The sequence below is a fragment of the Vicugna pacos genome, chromosome 13, assembly GCF_048564905.1.
Source record: "Vicugna pacos chromosome 13, VicPac4, whole genome shotgun sequence".
Classification (NCBI taxonomy): Eukaryota; Metazoa; Chordata; class Mammalia; order Artiodactyla; family Camelidae; genus Vicugna; species Vicugna pacos.
In genome coordinates, this window is record NC_132999.1 from 61,354,475 (window position 1) to 61,374,676 (window position 20,202).

Below are 20,202 nucleotides of genomic sequence, written 5' to 3' on the forward strand. Positions count from 1 at the left end.
CAGAGTGCCCACACAAGCCCTCCATTCAGGGGGCAGCCATGGGTTGGGGGGCTGGCTTCCAGATGGGCTGACGCAGACCCGCTCACAAGTTGCCGGCATCGCAGCCCTGTCCCTGCTGCCCCCACCCACTCGGTTTTCCAAGGAAGAATGTGTCTGGTCTGGCTCCGACGATGCTGGTCCCGAGACACGGAGAACAGATTTGTTGTTCCAAACTCGCTGTCTGGCCTGATGTCGTCTGGCTCTAAGAGGTCAAGGGTCACAGGAGTTATCACTGCAGCGCGCAGTGGTCACACCCGTTCCCAGGGAGAGTCTGGGCGCCGGGAGACGCTGGCTCCTCCGCCGCCAGGAGCCACACACAAAGTTCCCTTTATGAGAACAAGGCGGGCCGGGCACTGGCAGTTTGAGCCTCAGGGAAACCCAGGTTTGGGTTTTCTCTGAGGGCACAACCAGGCCTTTGTCTTGACTTTACCCATCCCCAGCTGGGCTGGCCTCCTGGCCGGGTACACAGCATCCAGGACCCTAGCCCTTCCGAGCCCACCCTTCCAAGGCTGGGCACCAGGACGCACCACGGAAGACAGCGAGGGACGTTCCCCGAAACCTCACTGAGGACCTACTACGCGCTGATCACCGGACCCATAGTGGAACCCGCCACAGAGGAGGGCAGCAGATGTGATGATGCCAATTAGGACACAGTCACAGATGCCAGGAATTGCTGTGAGCCCCACTACGTGCTGGCACTGGGCCTGCGGTGGATCCACTGCAGAGCACTGCCCATCTGGAGCCCCCCCACCCAGCTGTATCCGATATGCCAACTAACCAAGAAAAGCAGGAATGTGTGATTGCCCAGCAGGGATTCGGTCCCCTACTTTGGCACACAAAAAAGATGCGGCCTAAAAAAACTAGGGAAAAAGAAATGGGGAAAAAAACCCTAGGAACTGTGACTGAACAGGGCAACCAAGATGCCCAAGGAGGGATCCAGGCAGCCAAGAGGGGCTGGTACTACACGTCAAGCCTGCACATGACCTCCTCTTTGGGGTCTGTATCCTGGTTCTTCTTTCTGCAGGAAAAGTTCCCCCGAATTTCCTGCTGGCCACGGGGAGGAAGGACCCCAGAGGAGGGAGGGTAGAGGCACAGTCCCACGGTTCTGGGGACTTGTGCTCGGCTGTGTGAGCATGGCAGGAGAAATGAACTGCTCGCCACACTGGGAGCCCAGCAGCAGGATGTCGATGGCGTGGATGCAGTATTGCCTCGCTGGGGCCCAGGAGGCCTTCAGGATTCTGCAAAGGTCACTTCCCCAGAATCTGCCCAGCTTGGGCTCTCAGTGCCTGGAGACATAGGGGCAGCCAGGTGTGAGAAAGAGACCACCTCCTTGGAGAGAGATGGGTCTGGTGTTCTCCCATCCACGCAGCCTCAAAATGAAGCCCAAACTAAGCATTCCGCTGCAGACAGGGCTCCAGGCTCAGGCGCGGGGCCACGCTGCCCAGCGCTGACTCCAGGCACTGGGCCACGCCAGAGCGCTGACCTTCGGGGTCAGCCTGGGCTCCCGGGCCATACAGCGAGCCTCTTCCGAGCTCCACCACCGTCTCCGCCAATGGTCCCTGAGGGACGGCTCCCCAAGCTGGCCAGTGGAGAAACGGAAAAACCCCAGCCATTCTGAGGAAGGAACATCTGAGGCTGAGCCAGGCAGAGGGGCTGGGGGCCGGAGAGGGGCCAAATCGGGGCCACCAGCCCCCTTCGGCTCTGGCTCAGCAGGAATCAGTCTGTTCCATCGAGACAGTCAAAGCCGCAGGCCCAGCCAGGGCACCTCACGGAGCGGAAAAGGTCGGATGCTCAGACGGAGGGTCGGGAGCGTGGATTTCCCCTTTCCAGTGTGGCCAAGGGGAGGAGGGCCGGCAGGCACTGCCGCAGAGGCGGCGAAGTCCTCGAAGGCCAGAGTAGGGGAAGGGTGCCCGCCCCGCCCCCCCCATACTCGCTGCCCCTCCACAGACAGCATCAAAGAGTGCCGGCCAGACACTGTCACCACGGGGAAGGTCACATGTGGGTCAGTGCCGGCGGCACGGGAAGGGAGTGACCTATTTCCAAGGCCCATTCAGGAACCTCCCTGCAAACCCAGACGTCTGACGCAGCCAGACAACAAAGGAAAGAGGGCTGGGGGGAGGGCCGAGGTGTCTGACGGTCCAAGGCAGCAGCACGCTCCTCCTTCACGGGGGCCCCCACTGCAGCACCTCGGCTCCTGCTGACCATCGGAGTGTCCAGGGCCGGATGTACACCTGCACTGGTTCTCCTGACCCTCTGGAATATCCTGCCAACTTTCACCCTCAGTGGAACTGAGGAGGTCCTAGCCTCACCAGAATTTGGCCCAGGACCCCATAAGCACATCCTTCCCCAGCAATCATGCCATTTCTCATGAGGCCCTGAGGAACACTCACCACCCTGGGTCTTATTCACAGACACCCCTTCTCAATCAACCAGCAAGTCAGGACTTAAATGCCACTTACCAACAGGCCAAGTTATGGTACAAACTGGGGAGGAATGACAAATGAGGATCTGTGGACAATCTGCGAGAGCGAGAAACAGGCAAGGGCTTCAGAGCTGACAGCCCTGGGCTCAAAGCCCAGCTCTGACCTGGGAGTTTCTCAGCCTCAGCTTCCCCAACTGCAAAATGGGACAATAACCATATCTATCTCACAGGGACAGGGCATTGGAGGGTGAGATGATGCTGGTGCACATGTGTCCCTGCCTGGTCCCTACTGAGTGCTGGCTGACGAGAAGCTACAGAGGTGAGTCTAGGACAGAGAAGGAGCCCAGTCGCCAGGGACTAAGCCCCAGGGGTTTGGGTTGTTAATAAAGAGCCACTCAAGACCCTCACAGGACGACAGCTCAGAGTAGGTACTAAAATCCCCCACCTGATGTTATTCCCAGGTGGGAGTTACCTGGGACGGGCTTTGCCACCTGGACAACAGACTCATCACAGCTGTTCCTCCAGGGGCTGAGAGGCTGCAGCAAATAAATGACCAGAATGGGGCCACACCCAGTGACCACTGGATCCATGGTGCCCACTGGCAGGGATTTTGCTGGGCTGCATCCCCAGCCCGCCTCTGCCCCCTGAGGTACCTACTGCAGTTGAACAAACCTCTTCCATGAACTGAGCAATGCCTCCCGCCAGGCCAGTGCCCCCATCCCATCTCCTCTCGTGACCCAGAGTGATTCACATCTTAACATCACTGAAATCGGGCTGGTTCTGGAGCCCAAGGCTCATTACAGCCACAACCAGCAGCGCAGTACAAATGGCGAACCTTCCTCCCGATGAGTCATAGATGTGATGAGAGAGCATTAGTGAGCCTCCAGCTTCTGTCTCCTGCACGGGTGGCGAGCTTCTGGAATGGCTCTCTGACCCATTTTTTGGCTGAATAGTAAGTGTGCACAAAAGGTCTGAGAACCGAACTATTGAAATGCCTCCCTCCCGGGTACCAAGGTGATGACTAACAGGTCAGGGCGAGTTTAGATCAAGCACAGGGCCTGCTCTCCCCGCAGAACGGGCCCTGGTACTTGGGGGCCCCTCCGTGCCATCCCGGATATTTGGAATTCCATCACACACACATGTTTTCTTTGTAAAGACTTCTGGCTTCACCCTCCACGTACCACTAACCCAGAAACTCGACACGCCAAATAACCGGCTAAGCCCAAGGAATGCAAATGTTTAAGGCCCACCGCCTGCGATGTCTCTCAGACTAAACTGAGGAGGTTTAAGAGCTTTTCTCAGCTTTGTGTGTGTGTGTGTGAAGAAGGTTCAAAGGGAAATGGGACGATTTCCAGTACCTGTAATTCCACTGCTGCCTCTTTCGGCCCATCAGTCCCGCTGCCTTGGCCTGGGGAGTGGGTCAGAAGCTCAGGAACTGAGACTATGAACGGAGCAGAGGAGAAGCCAGATGCTTATTTTAAAAAGGGTGGGGGAGGGTCTTCCACTGGAGCCTGGGGAGTGACCCCTCCTGATCACGCCAGCCTCTCACGAGTAGAACTTCCTATAAGTCCATCCCACGAAAACAAGCCATGATGGGAGGTGTGGCCCCAACAGCACCAGTGACGTCAACAAAAAGTCCCCACAAGGAAACAAGAGACATGGAGCCCACGGTCCAGGGCACCTTCAAAAGGAAGATCATGCTCAGCCGGAGGGGTGGGGGGCAGCCACGCAGGGGTGCGGTCAGACCCTACAATGGGGATAAGGTGATGGCTGAAATGTAATCGGCTGATTCAGCCCCACTGTGTGCCCCACCTTGTTGAACTAGGTAGATGGAGGTCCTGCCCTCATGGAGAAAGACAGTCAACCCACAACCATGGGATATGGGCTGATTAGATCAAAGATGTCACCTTTTCCACAGTCAGGGAAGAGGCTGGCTAGCTCATTCATTCGTTCATTCATTTCCTCGAACAAGTTCCCACTGAGCCCCGTGCTGCCCCGGCCTGTGTGCCAGGCAGGCACCAGGACCTGACCTTGGTAACCAAGACCTCGCCCTAGGGGATGTTTCAGTGACTCCCACCACACCCCCAGGACTCTCATGGTGCCTCCTGGATTCCTTACAAGCCCCCAGGTCAGGCACTGAACGCAGAGACAAGGCCTAGCTCTGTGCGACCAGTTCCCTCAGCGATGTGGGGTGAATCCACCTGGCTGGGGTAGGGAGGGAGGAGGTGTTGTGGGTGGACCCGGGAGTCACAGAGGGCAGTCCTGTCCCAGAGACAATAATGGTTAATTATCACCCTCCAGTCTGTCTTGCTCCTGCTGTAACGCCCGCCCCCCCCCCCAGAACAATAGCAGACAGTGGGCGCCCAGTAAATATTTGTAGAAGGAGGCATCTGCTGTGTAAATTTGAGAGGGCGGCAAAGAGGAACCAGAGTTGGGGGAGGGTGCCCAGAAGCAGTGAGAAACAAACACCACCGGGACGTCAGGGTCCTCAGCAGAGACCTCTGGCCCTGTCCTGAGCAGGTGAGTCTGGCCGCCGCAACAGAAGTCACTTGACCCAGCGGGCCTGAAGTATGGCTCTCCTCCTCCCTCTGAGGAGAGGCCCACCTCTGACCCCAGGACCAGGCCGCAGGTGGCGGCCCGGGGCCAGGCCCAGGCGGGGTCTTTCCAGGTCTCGGACGGGATCCCTGGGGACAGGAAAGGCGAGGAGGCAGCAGCTCTGGCAGTCCCAGGACCAGAGGCGTGGACTCAGGAGCTCATGGAAACCGGGTTGTCCTGCCTCCAACCACCGGGCTGGACAGCACTCTGAAGCCTCCGGTTGAGAGGTGGCCCTATCAACAACAACCCCCACCCAAGCCGCACCAGACGAGCCTGGGCCCAGCAGGGCCCGCACTCCAAAGCTACATAAAATCCGCTGCCTCCGCCACTGTCACCCAGGTTCACTCTGCCCCTTCCCGCCCTGCGACCCCCTCTCTCTGATCCGGGTGGCCACCCGGGGCTGCTCCACAGTGAGGCCTTCTCCCTGCTCACATCAGCCTCACACGCCAGGACTTCACCAAGCCCAGAACCCCAGACTGTCTCAACCTGACTTCAGGGGGTCCCAAGGCAGGGAGCAGCAGCAGGGCCCAGCGCTGTCCTTGTCCCTCCACCTGCCTCCTCTCTGGCCCCTGCATTTCAGTGCTCCCAAGGCGGAGCAGCCTTTGCAGGTAAGGCCCTGGCCTGACAGGGTGGAGTGTGTCTCACGGACAAGGCGAGCCCCACGTTGTGGCCTTGGTGGCTCCCAGGCTGGGCCTCCGTTTGCCTCTCTCGCCAGCCTGCCATACCCACACACTGCCCTGCAGCCCACACGATGTTGCTGCTGGCTGCCCTCCCCACACTGTCCCCTCGGCTCCCACCTCCCAGCCCATCCCTACTCTTCAGGACCTCCCTTCCTGGCCAAGGTTGGACTCCTGGCAAGAGTCTTTCCTTGGAAATTTCCCCTGCACCAGTCCCTGTGCTGTAGCTACAGCTCATATGACTGTCCCCTCAATGGATGGAGACTCCTCAGGGGGTCCCTGCTGTACCAGAGCCTGGCAGAGGCCCTGACCTGGGTGAGCTGCCCATACTGCTAGATGACAAAGGAACAATTCTCTGAATGAAGGAAACAATGGCCTACGAGGCACGAGCCACGCTTCAGTCAGTCCTTTGTTTAGTCCCTGCGGTGATCCTCATGCCCATTTCTATGATTGTGGAAACTGAGGCTCAGAGAGGCTAAGTCATCTGTCCAGGATCCAGGTCGATAGCCAGAATCAGAACTCATGGTCTTCCCAGGATGCTGGATGCCTGAAAGTGGAGGTGGGGTGACCTTAGGGAAAAAGAGGAACATGACCGGAGGGCCATGTCCCCCAGTGCCTGGAGATCCTGCGCTCAGGAGATGCTGGGGAGGAAACACAAAGAGGCAGGGGCCCAAGAGAACAGACATAAGGGGCAGCGAGACCGGGAAGGACCAGAGTTGGGGAGGCACAAGGACCACCTCCCAAGGACCCAGGGGCATCACGGGCCTCTGGGTGTCCACACCCATCTTCACCCCTCACCAACTCAGCCCAGACCCCTCGGGGCCTCCCTCACCAGGCCACAGGAAACGCCATCCCTCCCCACGATGCACCTGCCCCAGAACCACCTGCCCGGAAAGGGAGAGTGAGGGCAGTGACTTCCTGTGGTCCCCACCTGGCTGTCACAGGCATGACTGTCCACCACTTCCCCTGGCTCCCATGGGACTCTCGGTCAGACCCTCGTACCAACCTGGGCATCGGGAAGTTCCAGAAGAGCCGGGGCACAAAAAACCAACAACGGTCGGGACTCCCCTCAGGCCTTCGCCCGTGTCCCTGTTTCCTGTCTGCGCGCCCCAGCAGCGACCAGGGCAGGAGAGAGCCCGGCATCGAAGGCCCTTGGCGAATGCGTGGGATGAACGGAAAGCCGACGGAAAATAAAAGCAGTCACCCGAGAAGCCCGCGGCACTGCAGGGGCTCAGGAGAACCGGCCCCCTCGCCACAGGAAATCAGCTGCGTGCGGCTGTGAGACTCTCTCTTCCACCTGGTGGCCAGAAAATCTCCACCCCACACACACGTGCACGCACACACATACACACGCACATACACACACTTTACCCCTTCACTTCTTGATGGGAAAGCAATGAGTTTTGGTTCTGGCTTCCAACCTTGGATCCTGGACAAATCACTCGGCCTCTTCCAGCCTCAGTTTCCACATCCGTAAAAACAGATTCCCAGACACCTAAACTGGAAACCTGGGAGTCATGCTGATTTGGACGACAGTATTTATGAAGTGCTTACTACACACCGAGTATCATTGAAGCGCCTAAGCATACGCACATCCCCTTCCACCAAAGATCTCTTTCCTACTTTCCTGCCTCCTCCCTCTTCAGTCCTTACATGTCCTAACGGCCGGCGTCAGTATCACCTCCTCCAGGAAGCCCTCCTGGATTCACCAGCTGACCCTCAACAAAATCCTCCAGAACTCTACTTGCCTCTCATTGCCTTTATTACCCTCTGCCTAACATGATATAGCTTGAGAGTTACTATATATTCACCCTTCTCCCCTTCCAGAAAGCACACAAAGCAAGCACTCAAAGGCCAGGATTAAGGATTATAAATTCCAAGACATGTTCCTTGCAGCAGGAAGATGCGTGTGCAGTAAGGCCCCACCCCACCTCAGGTTTTGGATCCCAGTTATGGCACCTGGGAGCTCACAAGGTCAACTCATTCCATCCACTGGCTCCTCTTACACCCCCATTTCACAGGTGGCAAACTAAGGCCCAGGTCATAGAGGCAGGAAGTACCAGAACAGGACTCCAGCCTTCTCCATCTAACTCCCAGGCCAGGTTCATAACTGCTCCAGCCTGGGCTCCCAGACTAGAGGCAGCTTCTGGGACCGCAGCCTCCAGAGAAGAAATCGTGGATCATAGATGCCACCCAGCAGAATGGTGTGTTTGTGCTCCGAGGCAGAGGGATACACATGGGCTGTGAGATCCCCAAACACTCCCATACCTGTTGTTAAATAGTGATTTCCCTGAGCCCCTGGGTGCCCCTGCATTGATCAGCCCCTTTGCCACGACCACGCCCCCTCAACATCCAGCAACAAAAGGGGTCACACCAGGCAGGCAGTAGTCCCAGGACCGAACACCAATGCCAGGTCTGCTCTGCTTGGCCAGTGCCCACGCCAAACCAGCATTCAGACATTACCAGCAGAGCACGCGCGCGCACACACACTCACATACACACACCCCCGTCCCTTGCCCCTGGGCACACCACCATCTCCAACTCACCTGAAGCAGGTGGCCCAGCCAGCTGGGCAGTGTCTCCTTCCCAGGCCCAGTCCTTTGGGAGGCGCAGCGAGCCCTGGGGCAGGTGAGGCCAGCTGTCTCACCTGGCATCTTTCCCTTCCCCAGATCCCCTCCCCGACCCCATGGGGTTTGGGCTGAGCAAGGAGGCCCCTGTTCCCTCTGCAGGACCCGGTGGCCGCTGCACCTCCCTGACCTCCAGCACCTGGTCCCTGCTGGTAAATGACTAAGCGATTTCCACCTCAGAGCCCGCCTGCCAAGAGGCCCCGCTGGCTGCCGAACGGCCCCGGGATGCCCGGAGCCACATGCAGTAAACCCATAATTGGCGAGTCCTCTTCTTGGGAAAGAAAACCCCCTCCATATTTTGTTTTGTTTTGTTTTCCCCTTAAATGAAACAAATCCACCCACGTAGTTACTGGAAACTCAAGCATGTGAAACTGAACCGTTTGCAAAGAGAATTAGTCAGCAACCTTGTGAGCAGAGGAGCAGTCCCTCCACGGGTAGAGCTGCCTGTGCTCTCGAGGCTCCCGTCCAGGAGGGGAGCAGGGTGGCAGCGACCTCCGCGCCAGGTTCCCCAAACTGCAGGTGATGCCCCGGGGGTCAGTCAGCGCGAGGACACGCTGCCACCTGAGGGCAAGTCCGCTTGCACTGGGTTGAGGGTGAAACGCACTTCTCACTGCTGTACATGGGCGATGGTCAGAAGTCCAGGCTCAGGGATCAGGCTCATGGTCAGACCCCATCCCCTCCAGTTAGTTGAGCCCCCAGGTCTCAGTTTCCTCGTCTGCAGAATGAGGCTAACAGATGCCAGGCGCGTAGTCAGATCCCTAGAGACACCCTAGGGCAGCTCGTTGCGCCGGTGCCTGACCGGCAGTCCTGAATGCTGACTCTTCAGAAGGTGCCTTGCGCCGGAGACTAAGGGGAGTGGGTGGGACTGGCAGGACTTTGGCCCTCTGGGTGCAGTGGAGTTTGCTGAGTTGGTTCCCAGCCCTGCTGCCTTACCCAGGATGTGGCATCATCAGGCCAGGTGCCAGCAGGTACAGGTCTGGTCCCAGCGCCCTAAGCCCCAAGCTATGTGACTCCACCGGCCTCTGGCCTTGCCCTCCTCGTCTGTGCGGGGAGGGCACAGACATTCTAATCTGTGCTATTTCTCTAAGAACAAACAAACAAAAAACCCACTAAGTCATTTACCTACTTAAAAAAAAAAATCTGGATTCCTGGCTTCTCTTAGAGGAGAAAGAAGTGGACTGCAATGCACTGGCCTCCACATCTCTGGCAAGAGAGGCCACCCCCTTGTACAGGACACCCATGCTGCTCCTCCACAGTCCCCCCTGCCCCCATAGCCTTCCACGCACTGCGACATTTGTGCGTCCTTCCTGGCCTCTGGGGGAGTCTCAGTTTGTGACCCAGTTTAAAACCCTCATTTTATTTGGGAGCATGACCTCAGCCACTTGTCACTTGAAATATCCACAGGAAGTGTCCCTCGGGAAGGTAATTAAAGTCTGATGCTTAAGGCTGATTTTTCTCAAAGAGAGACATGACAATGTAAGAAGATCTATGCTCTACTCTGGCTGAGGGAAACCCAGGAAGGAGGTGGTAGTTTTCTGAAATTCCTTCTGTGACTCACTAGACAAAGAGCAGAAGTGAGTGCCCGGGGTCCTGCCCTTCATTGCCCGAATCTCCCTCCCTCTCCTTTTGTTTATGAACCAAAGAGGGGTCTCGTTCTTTGGACCTCACCCCTCTGGGACCTGCAGAATGTGGGCAGTGGGAGTCAAGATACTGACAAGTGGAGCCTTCAGGAGCTTCTAGGACAGCTGCTGCAGAACGAGCGCTGCCAGCTCGCTTGAGCTGGCCAGCCGTCTTGCTTATTTAAGGGGGCGGGGAAGGTAGGATTCAGCCGACACATCCGAGCCTTCTCACAGCTCAGCAGAGATGTTGAAAATATCCAGGGGATATTTGAGGACAATTTCTAGCTGTCTTGGTTGCTCCTGAAGGGAAAAAGTCAAGACTCAGGACCTCCAGTGTCCTGGCCTTGCTAATGACACTTGGCTCATTCAACCTCCATGGAGCGCCTGCACAGGGCCGGCCCCGGCTCACGACATAGCAAAGCCAGGCTAGACCCACCTCGACCTTGCATCGCAGCACCTCCTGAACCAGTCCTCCTCTCCCTGTCTCAGCTCTTGCACCTCCTCCACCTAAGGGCACCTTTCCTGGGCCCTCTCCTTTGTCTGGCTAAGGGCTGCTCTCCTCCAGAAAGTTCTCCCCCATCACCCCCCGAAGCACCCCAGGCACACCCGTATCACAGAACTTACACGGTGCGGTATCCCTGCGACCACTGCCTCTGGACCCACTCCCCATCCCAGCCAGATCATAAGCCTTCTCACGCTCAGAGCCCGTGTGGGGCAGTGATTCAGAGCACAGACTGGGTCTGCGACCAGACTGACTTGGCTGTGTGATCCCAGGCAAATAATTTGATTTTTTTGTGCTTCAGTCTTCCCATCCGTAAAATGGGCATAATAAACCCTACTCAATGGGGTTCTTGGGAGCAATATAAGTTAACTCATGGAAAGTGTTGAGAACGGTGCCCGCCGTGCTCAGTAAACACGAAGCAAACTGGTCTAAATCCAGGAGGAAAAGGTGGTCCACGTGTGCAGGTCCACCGGGGATGCACACAGCCTCGGGCCTGGATGGAACAATTGGCACTCACTGCCGCTGGCCACTTCACCTCTGCATCCTCCACACAGCCCCAGACTCTGCCCAGGCAGCCTTCAACAGGTGCTTTACAAATCCATGCTGCTTCAGTGAGAGGACACCACATGAGATTGTCCAGTCCTCAAAATTCAGCTCATGAGCCGCTCACCCAAGAAACCTCCATAACTATACCTGCCTACGACGCTACCAGAGCTACTGAGACTCCGGAAAACTGCAGCCCCCCAGCCCAGTTCCCCCCTGCAGGGCAATGAATCCCGCATTAGCTCCTGCTGTATACACTCTGAGCCTCGAAGAGACAGCCTCCCACCGCTACAAGGTCCAGAAAGATCAGGTACTATCTGCTTTGTCTTGTAAAAAATTCAGGGGAAACAGTTACACCAAGACAAAACTTGATCATCATGGGTCTCCCCGTGGCTGAAGGAAGGAAAGCCAGCCCCACTCTTCCGCTTTGTCTGAACACAGCTATTTAATCTGGCTAGCGAAGAAGCATAGTTCAACCCAAGGAGAAAATTCCCCAAGGATCCTTCAAATGCACCTTCCAGGGGAGAAAATTGAGACCACACCCCCAAACCCAAAACGTGATGGTTAAAACCACATCTCACACCCAGCGCCCCGCAACTCGGGCAGCACTGTCTTGGATGCCACCGCTCAACCCTTCTCCTAACCTTTGTCTCCCTCCACAGGGTTGCCGAAGCGTGCTGGGGCAGGAGGGGACAGGAGAAAACCATCCCAATCTGCTTCTATGAGTGGCCCACAAACTTATTTTAGCAGTTCAAATGACTTTCCCCCAAAGTTAAGCCTTGTACAAAACCCTACCCCGTTCAAGAAAAAAAGAAAAGAAAAAAGTCTAACTGCTCTGTTCAAATGGCCTGTCTTTCCGCTCTGCGTGGCCCCCCTGAGGCTCTGCGGGAAATGAGGGGCCAGGGATGTGGTGTCCACACCCCCACCCATGGGACAGAGTCCCTCACCGCCTTCAGAGCAGGTGGTCCCGGGACACCCCATACCCTGATGTCAGAGCCGCCAAGGAAACAAGAGCACAGTTTCAAAGCCCCAAAGCCCCGTCTGACCCTTCTGGGACTTGGTTGTTATCCCTAAGGCTGGTCTGCCCGGAAATGAGGATGTCCCCTACGTGCAGTCGAACTGGATGATGGAGCAGTGACTGCAGCCAGCGAGACGCAGACACGGGGCTCTCGACACCGGCCTCTGCCCTTGCATGTGTTCGAATTTTTCCATTCAAAAAAAAAAAAAGTGTAAACACTGACTGCAAAGCAAAACCTCAGCGGAGGGAGAAACCCCAGTCATGGCTCAGACTCAGCTCAGACACCGCAGCAGCCGAGACAGAGCGGGCATTCAGGGAACACTGGCTGAATGATGAAGGAATTAAAAAAAAAAAAAAAACCCTTTATCCGAGCTGTCCAGACACCCCTGAGTGTGACCCGATGGTGAGGAAGACGGGCTTTCTGGGACCCTGGAGAGGGGTGCAGGGCAAAGAGAGAAAACACGAGATATACAAAACGGGCTCAGAAAGCTGGAACTGGGAGGAAAGGGGAAAAGCCCTGTCTTTTGAACCTCACATTTCGCCAAAGACGGGGAGGATTCTTTAAAGGGACCCTGACGTTTATGTATAATTTATACATAAGCTTCACAAAGGCAGGGTGACTCTTCTCATTAGAGCTTCTTAAAATCTCCAAAATGAGCCCCTCAGACCAGCAAAATTCCTCGCAGGTCTTCCCCTCCCTCCCCTGTCTCATCTGACAGAAATCCACAGAGGCACCCCCAGAACTTGGCTGGGTCCCTCTCCCCACAACGACAAAAACAGCCATCCTGTCCTCTGGATCCTGTGTTTCATCTCAGGGTGGCATGAGGTTCCCTGGGATCCGCCCAGCAGGCAGATCCACCAACACAGCCCGTCTCCTGTGTGGCCCGTTAGCCCCCACACCCGAGAAAAGGTGCCCAGCCACAGTGCAGCCCTGCCCCAGCCAGAAACCCCAGCCCTGGTCAGACCTGCGGCCAAATCGCCAAGCAGACGGCGAATGATGTGCCCAGAGGGTCCCCAGCGCATCCAGGCCAAAGGGCCAGGGCGCTGAACTGGTACTGCTAGCACTAGTTCTCTGGCCAGTGTTGAGTGCACTGCAAATGGAGACAAAATTTCTAATTTATGCACAGATCCTTGGAGCAATGTTTGGGGCGAATGGGGTAGGGGAGGGACGCAGTCTCCAGTGCCCACTTGGAACCCCTGGACCCAGCATTCAAGGCCTCCCTGCTACACAGCAGCCTCCCGGTGATCCTTATGACAACGAGTCCCTCTTCCTCAGCAGGAGGGCAGGGGGTCACTCTGCCTCCCTGCCCCCAACCTTGGAAACCCCACAGCCTGCAATCATCCTTCCCAGTCACAGGAGGCCTCGCCATCCACTCAGCACACCTGGCAGTGAGCTAGTGTTTCCTGCACACACCTGTCGTCTCCACCTGCTCCATACCAGACGCCCCAAGGCCAAGGGCTGCTCCACACACCTGCAGTGTTATCTCTGGCAAACAGGAAGTACCCAATAAATGATGTGGTGTGTTCAGCACTCACAGCAGAAAGAACATAGCCGTGAACCAGGCCGACCTTACATCATCCACGGAGCCATGTCACTTCCTGCAGCGCAGAAAACGCCTCTGAGACTCACTTTTCTCCTCTGCACACAGGGAGGTAACACCTAACTCACGGGTTGTTTGAAGGATGAGAAATCTGTCTACAGAGGCAAGCACAGCGCCTGGCACGTAGGAGGCATTTGACACAGATTAAGACCGTTTCTGGCAAAGTCATGCACAGAGCAGACAGGAGTTAAGATACCTTCAACTAGATGTTGGCCCAAGAATGGGAGGAAAATGCTGTCAGAGGGCTCCCACGACTGCAGGACCGGTGTTCCCTCGGGTGGTGACAGCTCAGGTCTCCCCCCATCCAGACCTGTCTACAAACTGTCCCCCATCCGCAGTCATAGCACCATGGCTCTGGGGGCCGCCGGGCCAGGACCCACTGTTGGAGTCAAGGGTGGACAAAGAGCAAATGGTCCAATTGCTCATGGACACTGGTCAGGGCATCACTGTCCCAGAGCAGGGCAGGAAGCTCTCGGTCACACCTCAGATGAGACAGACAGTCAGGTCTCAGAAAACTGGGAGGGAAGCGGGGAAGGAAGTGATGTCTGAAGCTGAAGCTCTGCTCCCAGATGCGCCAATAGGATTTTAAAGTGGTACCAAATCGCAAAGCAGTCAGACCAATCCTGGAAGCAGTTCCCACCCCAGGCAGCTGGGGGAGAAGGTGCTCCACGCCCCCCAGCCTCAGAGCTGGTCCACAGACATGAGGCATGGTTGCTTGAGATGGGGGAGGAGGTGGCCTGCACACAGTGAGCTTGAGACCAGGTCATGCCCTGAAGGCCACATCATGGGTCTGGGAATTTACTCAAAGAGCAACAGTTGCTGATGATGGGTTTCAAGAAGCGAGTTGATGTCCTCAGGGGTTCACTTTAAAAAGCTCGCCGAAAAAAATTAAGAACAAGGAAGAGATTCGCTGGTTGCAAGAGGGCAGTGGCTGGGTCTTCGGGGGCGATGGATATGGAGAGCAAGGCAGGTGTCTGCAGCTCCAGGTGAATGTTTTAGACAAGCTCCCACCTCCAAGTGGCCCCCAAGTGAGCTAGGAGGGGAAATCCAGCTTCTTTCTAGGAAACACTTCAATCTGCGGTGCCCAACATAATTAGCCAGAGGCCAAACACAAAAGGTTCCAGAATGGATGATTCCATTTACAGGAAATGTCCAGAATCGGCAAATCCACAGAGACAGAACACAGACTGGTGCTTGCCAGGGACTGGGGGAGGGGCACAGGGAGTGACTGCTTCATGGGTGCAAGGGTTCCTTTTGGGGTGATGAAGATTCTGGAACTAGATGGAACTGGAGGCACAATACTGTGAATGTACTAATGCCACTGAATTGTTCACTTTAAAACAGTTACTTCTATGTCATGTGGAATTCACCTCAATCTTTCTTAAAAACCATAATTAGCCCACATTAGAGCACATCACCACACTGAGACCCAGAGTGAGGACCGAGCCCATTTCCTCTGGGGGTTCACCATTTCCCCACACACCTGGGGCCACTTCGGACTCTCATCAGCCCCCTACATCCCACTTATCAGGCTGCAGGTGACATCCGATCCTCCGGCCCATCCCTCAGCTCACTCATTTCGACTGCTCTTCTTTGCAGAAGAGCTTGGTGATGAAGTGTGTAGACCCGGGAGCCAGGCTGCAGGGTTCAGCTCCCAGCTCCTGAGCAGCCCTGAACTGGTCTCAGTTTTCTCATCTGTAAAATGGGGCAGCAGCCACCTGCCCTACAGACATCACAGACATTATGAAGACCAACCAACTTCATGCACACACAGTCCCTGGAAGCATGCCCAGAGAAGCCAGCCTCCGCCAGCTGGCTGTTGTTACTGCACTCCGAGCCCAGCACTGTGCCTGAAGTTATCCCACCTCTTCGCCACTTGATCCCTTGTGTGTGGCTCTCTTTCCTACAATGGTGACTCCATCATGTCCAAACCATCCAGCTTGGCTTTCAAGCGCCCCTGAGCCCATCTGGCCCATCCACCTACCTTCACATCCTCCACACTCCATCCCACCCCCACCTCCCGCATCTGGGCTGGAGGGTAAGAGGTATCCCCAGGAAAATGGGTCCTCTCGCACCACACACCCCAACTTGGCTGTGCCAGAATAAGCTCCACGACCAAAGCCTGGTTCTTTATAGTGAAGATGTAATAAGCAAACTGCGGCAGGAAGAAGCATCCACCACGAGGGAGGCCCAGGGCCCAGGCCTCCTGCTGCAGGGACCCACGGAGAAGAGGGTGAAGACAGCCAGCGGGAATGCGTAATTACCCCGAGGCCCGAGGCCACTGCCTTGAGGAGTCCAAGTCAGAGCACATGCTCCAGGGGACCCCGCCCCTCCCCACGGGAGCACCCCCCACTCTCCCGGCCCCTCTCCCCACAGGCCCCTTCCCTGGTGATCTCCAGCCTTCTGCCCTCATTCAGCCCCACTCCAGCCACACTCTAGCCAATGCTCGCCTTCCACGCCTGCCATTCTCCCACCTGAAATGCCCATTTGCCTTCCACTCCCCCTTCTCTCTGCTCGCGTGCCCCTAAGCCCTGGGGTAGGGAGATAGGCCTGTCTCTCCCACTAGACACACAGGTCTGTGAGAGTGAGACCCTCCCCATCCTCTGTATCCTCAGCCCCAGCAGGTCGGCTGCATACTGTAGGTGCTCAATAAATGTTTGAATGAAAGAGTGAACACAAGCGGTCTAATAACAGCTCATGAGAAGAGGTTTTGGAGTCCTGACCGTCCACAGAGCTGTGGGGGAAATTCTGGTCAGGTCCTGTAACAAGAGTCCAAGCCGGGTGCGATCCACCCCCTGCGCAGCACGCCGAGGGCCACGCACTGTGGCCAGTATTGATGCACATCACCTCCCTGAAACCTCGGTCAGGGAGGCCAAGGCTCCTAGGGGAAGCCTGTGTCCAGGCCACCTCTGAGCCCAGATTTGTGTTTCTCCAAGCTCTGCTCAGAACCACCGAGCTACTGGCCTTTCCTGCACCCATTCGTCCGGTAGGTATCCAGCAGGAACCTACTGTGTGAGCTGGCTGGGGACAAGCGATGAACAAGATCCACGTGGCCTGGTCCCACCGTCTGCCAGCTGCCTATCTTGCCTTGAGGGGTTACTGGGTGGAAGGTGGGGTAAGGGCTACCTGTGGGCAGGAGCCCCATGGTTGCGAGGGGGTCAGTAAGAGGGAGGACCAGGGAAGCCCAGTTTTCCAGGTCAAGGGAGAAGGGCTTGCAGGACATCAGGCAGAAATGTGCCAGACTGGTCGGCATGAAACACGCTGGGCAGAGGCATCTGTACCTGAGACAGAACTGGGGGACATCAGGACACAGATGCCAGTGACTGACGCTATGAGGTGGGTGAGGGGGACATGTGTTGGGGGAGAATAGGGGAGACAAAGCGGGCAGGGCCAGTGGGGCGTGGCAGTGGCCCTGGGGGCAGGGCGGGAGACAGCTCTCTCAGCAGGCAACAGGGACAAAGGGATCCAAGCAGCAGAAATGGTGAGCGGACGTGAGTGTGGGCAGTTAGGACGGTGGCCTCCAGGAGCTGCTGGAAAGACCTAGAAGTGCAGGGAAGTGAGGCAGTGGAAACCAGGAGTGTGTGGCCCCAAGAATGAGAGGCTGGGTGGCAGCTGGAGGGGCCGCTTCTCTTGCCCAGATAGCAGCTCTGGGGCTCTTGGCCAAGTGAAAACTGAGCCTAGTGGCTTCCTGGCCCCTGAAAGCCCCCACAAGTGGCCTCACCTTACCTCTGACCAGCTAGAGAGGGCAGCAGACTGTGAGGCTGGGACAGTCACATCAGGGCAGGGCAGTAGCCCAGAAGTCCATCATCTGAGCCCCCTTCCTCTGCATCCCCACAAGCACCCCAAAGGCCACGATGGGGCCCCTCCCTGCAGCCTGTAACTCTCACAGAGGACAAGGAAAAGCCAGAGACCAAGTGTCCACCCACAGACGAATGGATAAGCAAGTGGTCCCTCCACGCAGTGGAATATTACACAGCCCTACAAAGGAAGGAAGTTCTGACATATGCCACAGCACGGATGAAGACAACATGCTAAGTGAAATAAGCCAGTCACAGAAGGACAGCGTGTATGACTCCACTTATCTGACGGACCTAGAGTAGTCAAGTTCATAGGGACAGAAAGCAGAAGGGTTATTGCCAGGGGCTGGTGAGAGAGGGAGAACGGAGAGTTAGTGTTCAAAGGACACAGGAGTTTTAGTTTTGCAAGATGAAAAGAGTTCTGGAGATGGATGCTCCCGTGCTGCTGGCATTAACCCCCTTTAAAAGAAGGTTCCAAAGTTTCGGTCTCTAGCTCAGGCCTCTCTCTTGCCATCTGGCCACGACGCTACCTGGACACACCTGGATAGACCATTTCCGCCCGGGACAGGTTCAAGGCACATCCATGTCCTTAGCCCTCCACGCTCCCTATAGGGTCACCCTCTGCTCTGACCCCCAAACAGACATCCGCAATTCTTCACCTGTCTTCACACCCAGCGTCCAACTAGTTACCAAACTTGCTGATTCCACCTTGAAAATGCAGCCAGACTCCATCCTGCCAGGCAGGAAACAGAGGCAACGCAACCCAAGGAAACATTTTTAATAGTCAGAGGCCCTAAGAGCAGAGGCAGCAGCTGTGTGTGGCCCCAAGCACCCTGTCTGGTGAGGGCGGCTCACAGCTGGGGCAGCTGTCCAGACCTTGTCACCAAGTAGGTCCCAGGTTCCTACTCAGTGTGGTGTTTACACCCCACATGCCCTCATTCTGGGGCCCACATCACCCACCACCTCCTTCATTTTCCCAGTAGCATCCCGAGGGCTGCAGATGCTCCCACACACCTCCACCCATTATCCACAGGCGGAATTCAAGATGGTGAAGCTTGGGTTTAGGTCGGGGGGCAGCGCTTGTGGATGGACCATTCCCACATGCCAGCTGTCCACCCAGGCCGGCACTGCAGAAGCCGAGTCTCGGCAGGGGACATGGCTGGGTTGTCCTTGGCGGCTTCTCCAAGGGAGGCGCAGGGAGCCTGTGTGGTCCATCCCCTGACCAGACTCATTTATTTGTAATGCTGGGCATGACAGGATTTTTAAAACACGAAACAGCAGGAAGCTTCCCAAAGTAGGTGGGGTGGAGGGGTGGCAACAAGACAGGTCCTCCCCACCCCTCCTCTGTGAGCCATCCTCCCCGTCACAGCCAGGAAGGTCCCTCAACTCCAAGTCAGGGAGAGCATCCTTACCCCAACTTGCCCCCCAAAGTCCCCCTCTTAGAGACGTGACGCGTCTCTTGAAGCTTCTTAGGAAGTACACACAGGCAAACTGACATCACGCCTGAGATGTGCTTCCAAATAACACAGGATTAGTGTGTGCAAGGGTGTGTGTCTATGTGTGGGCGTGGGCGTGGGCGTGCACCTGTGTGTGTGTGCTGACACCTGCAGCTGGTGAGGGAACCTAAGAGGTTTCTCTCAACTTTGGGATCTGCTGTCAGATGCTCTACCACTGAGCTACACCCCCTGGAATCTGTTTGAAATTTTCCATAATAATAACCATTTTTTAGGGGGAGGGTATAGCTCAAGTGGTAGACCACATGAGGTCCTGGGTTCAATGCCTGGTACCTTCTCTAAAAATTAATAAATAAACAGACCTAATTACCTCCCCCCCAAAAAAGTATAAATAAAAAAAATTTTTTTAAATATCCATTAAGAAAAATTAACACCTGCTTCCTAAAGAAAAGGCTAAGGCGATGGAGGTGGGATAATGTACTGGTTAAGGGCTTGGGTGCCAAAATCAGGGGAGCAAAACTCTAACCCTGGCCAAGTCACGTGGCCATTCCAGCCTCAGCAGAAGGTGGGCGGTGGGAGAACCCGCTCACTGCCCTGGGTTCTTAGGAAGAGCACAAGGGCTCAATCAGAGCCTCATACTAGTGCAAGCTGTAACAGTTCCCCTCACTGTTTCCCACCATACAATAATATAATAATAATTATTATTATTATCAAATAAGGTGCTGCCCATAAAGCACTTGGCAGCCCAGTGCCTGGCACCTACGAAAGCAGGAGTTTTACCCCTAGACTGGGAGGATGCTATCAGATGCTATCAGACAACCAGGAAATGGGAGAGCGCTACGCTGAAAGCCCAAAATAAAGGTCCTTTGAAGTTTGGATTTCATTGATCAGGCTTGGGGGGGAAGGGTAAAATTATGCACCTCTAGGTGGACTGAGGCAGGTCTATACCTGCCCTGTGCTTCTGTCTGATAAAGATGCTCGGTCGCAAACTTTTCATGAATGAAAAGATAAATCGATCACAAACACCAGCTGCAATCTATTTCTTGGGAAGAATTGTTGCAAAACTCCCAGACTAAACTTGTGAACGCTGTAAGAATCAGAGGTTTTGCTAAATGGGAAAACGTATGGGCAGCAAGTCTCTGCTTGCCCAGGAGGAGGGGGAACGGTGCCAGGAGGGACCAGGCGCAGCATGGCGGAGCACAGCATCCAACGCCCTCAGCATTGGCCTCCACCAACTGGATGCCCACCACACTTCCCCACTCCGTAGGAAGATGATTCTGCCGCGGGTGTTAGAGTTTTACCAGGCAG

The 20,202-nt window shown here is 56.0% G+C and overlaps 1 protein-coding gene across 4 annotated transcripts in view; it reads right to left on the bottom strand.

Moving 5' to 3' along the window:
- Positions 1-20,202, bottom strand: part of SPSB1 (splA/ryanodine receptor domain and SOCS box containing 1) — a 61,993-nt gene that overhangs the window by 39,449 nt on the left and 2,342 nt on the right. The window contains exon 1 of one of the 4 annotated variants that reach the window (XM_031683650.2): positions 8,280-8,402. The exons of the other annotated variants lie outside the window; for them this stretch is intronic. The gene's annotated coding sequence lies outside the window, so the exon portion shown is untranslated. Of the gene's footprint in view, positions 1-8,279; positions 8,403-20,202 lie in introns of those variants that run through there. 4 annotated transcript variants of the gene reach the window in all.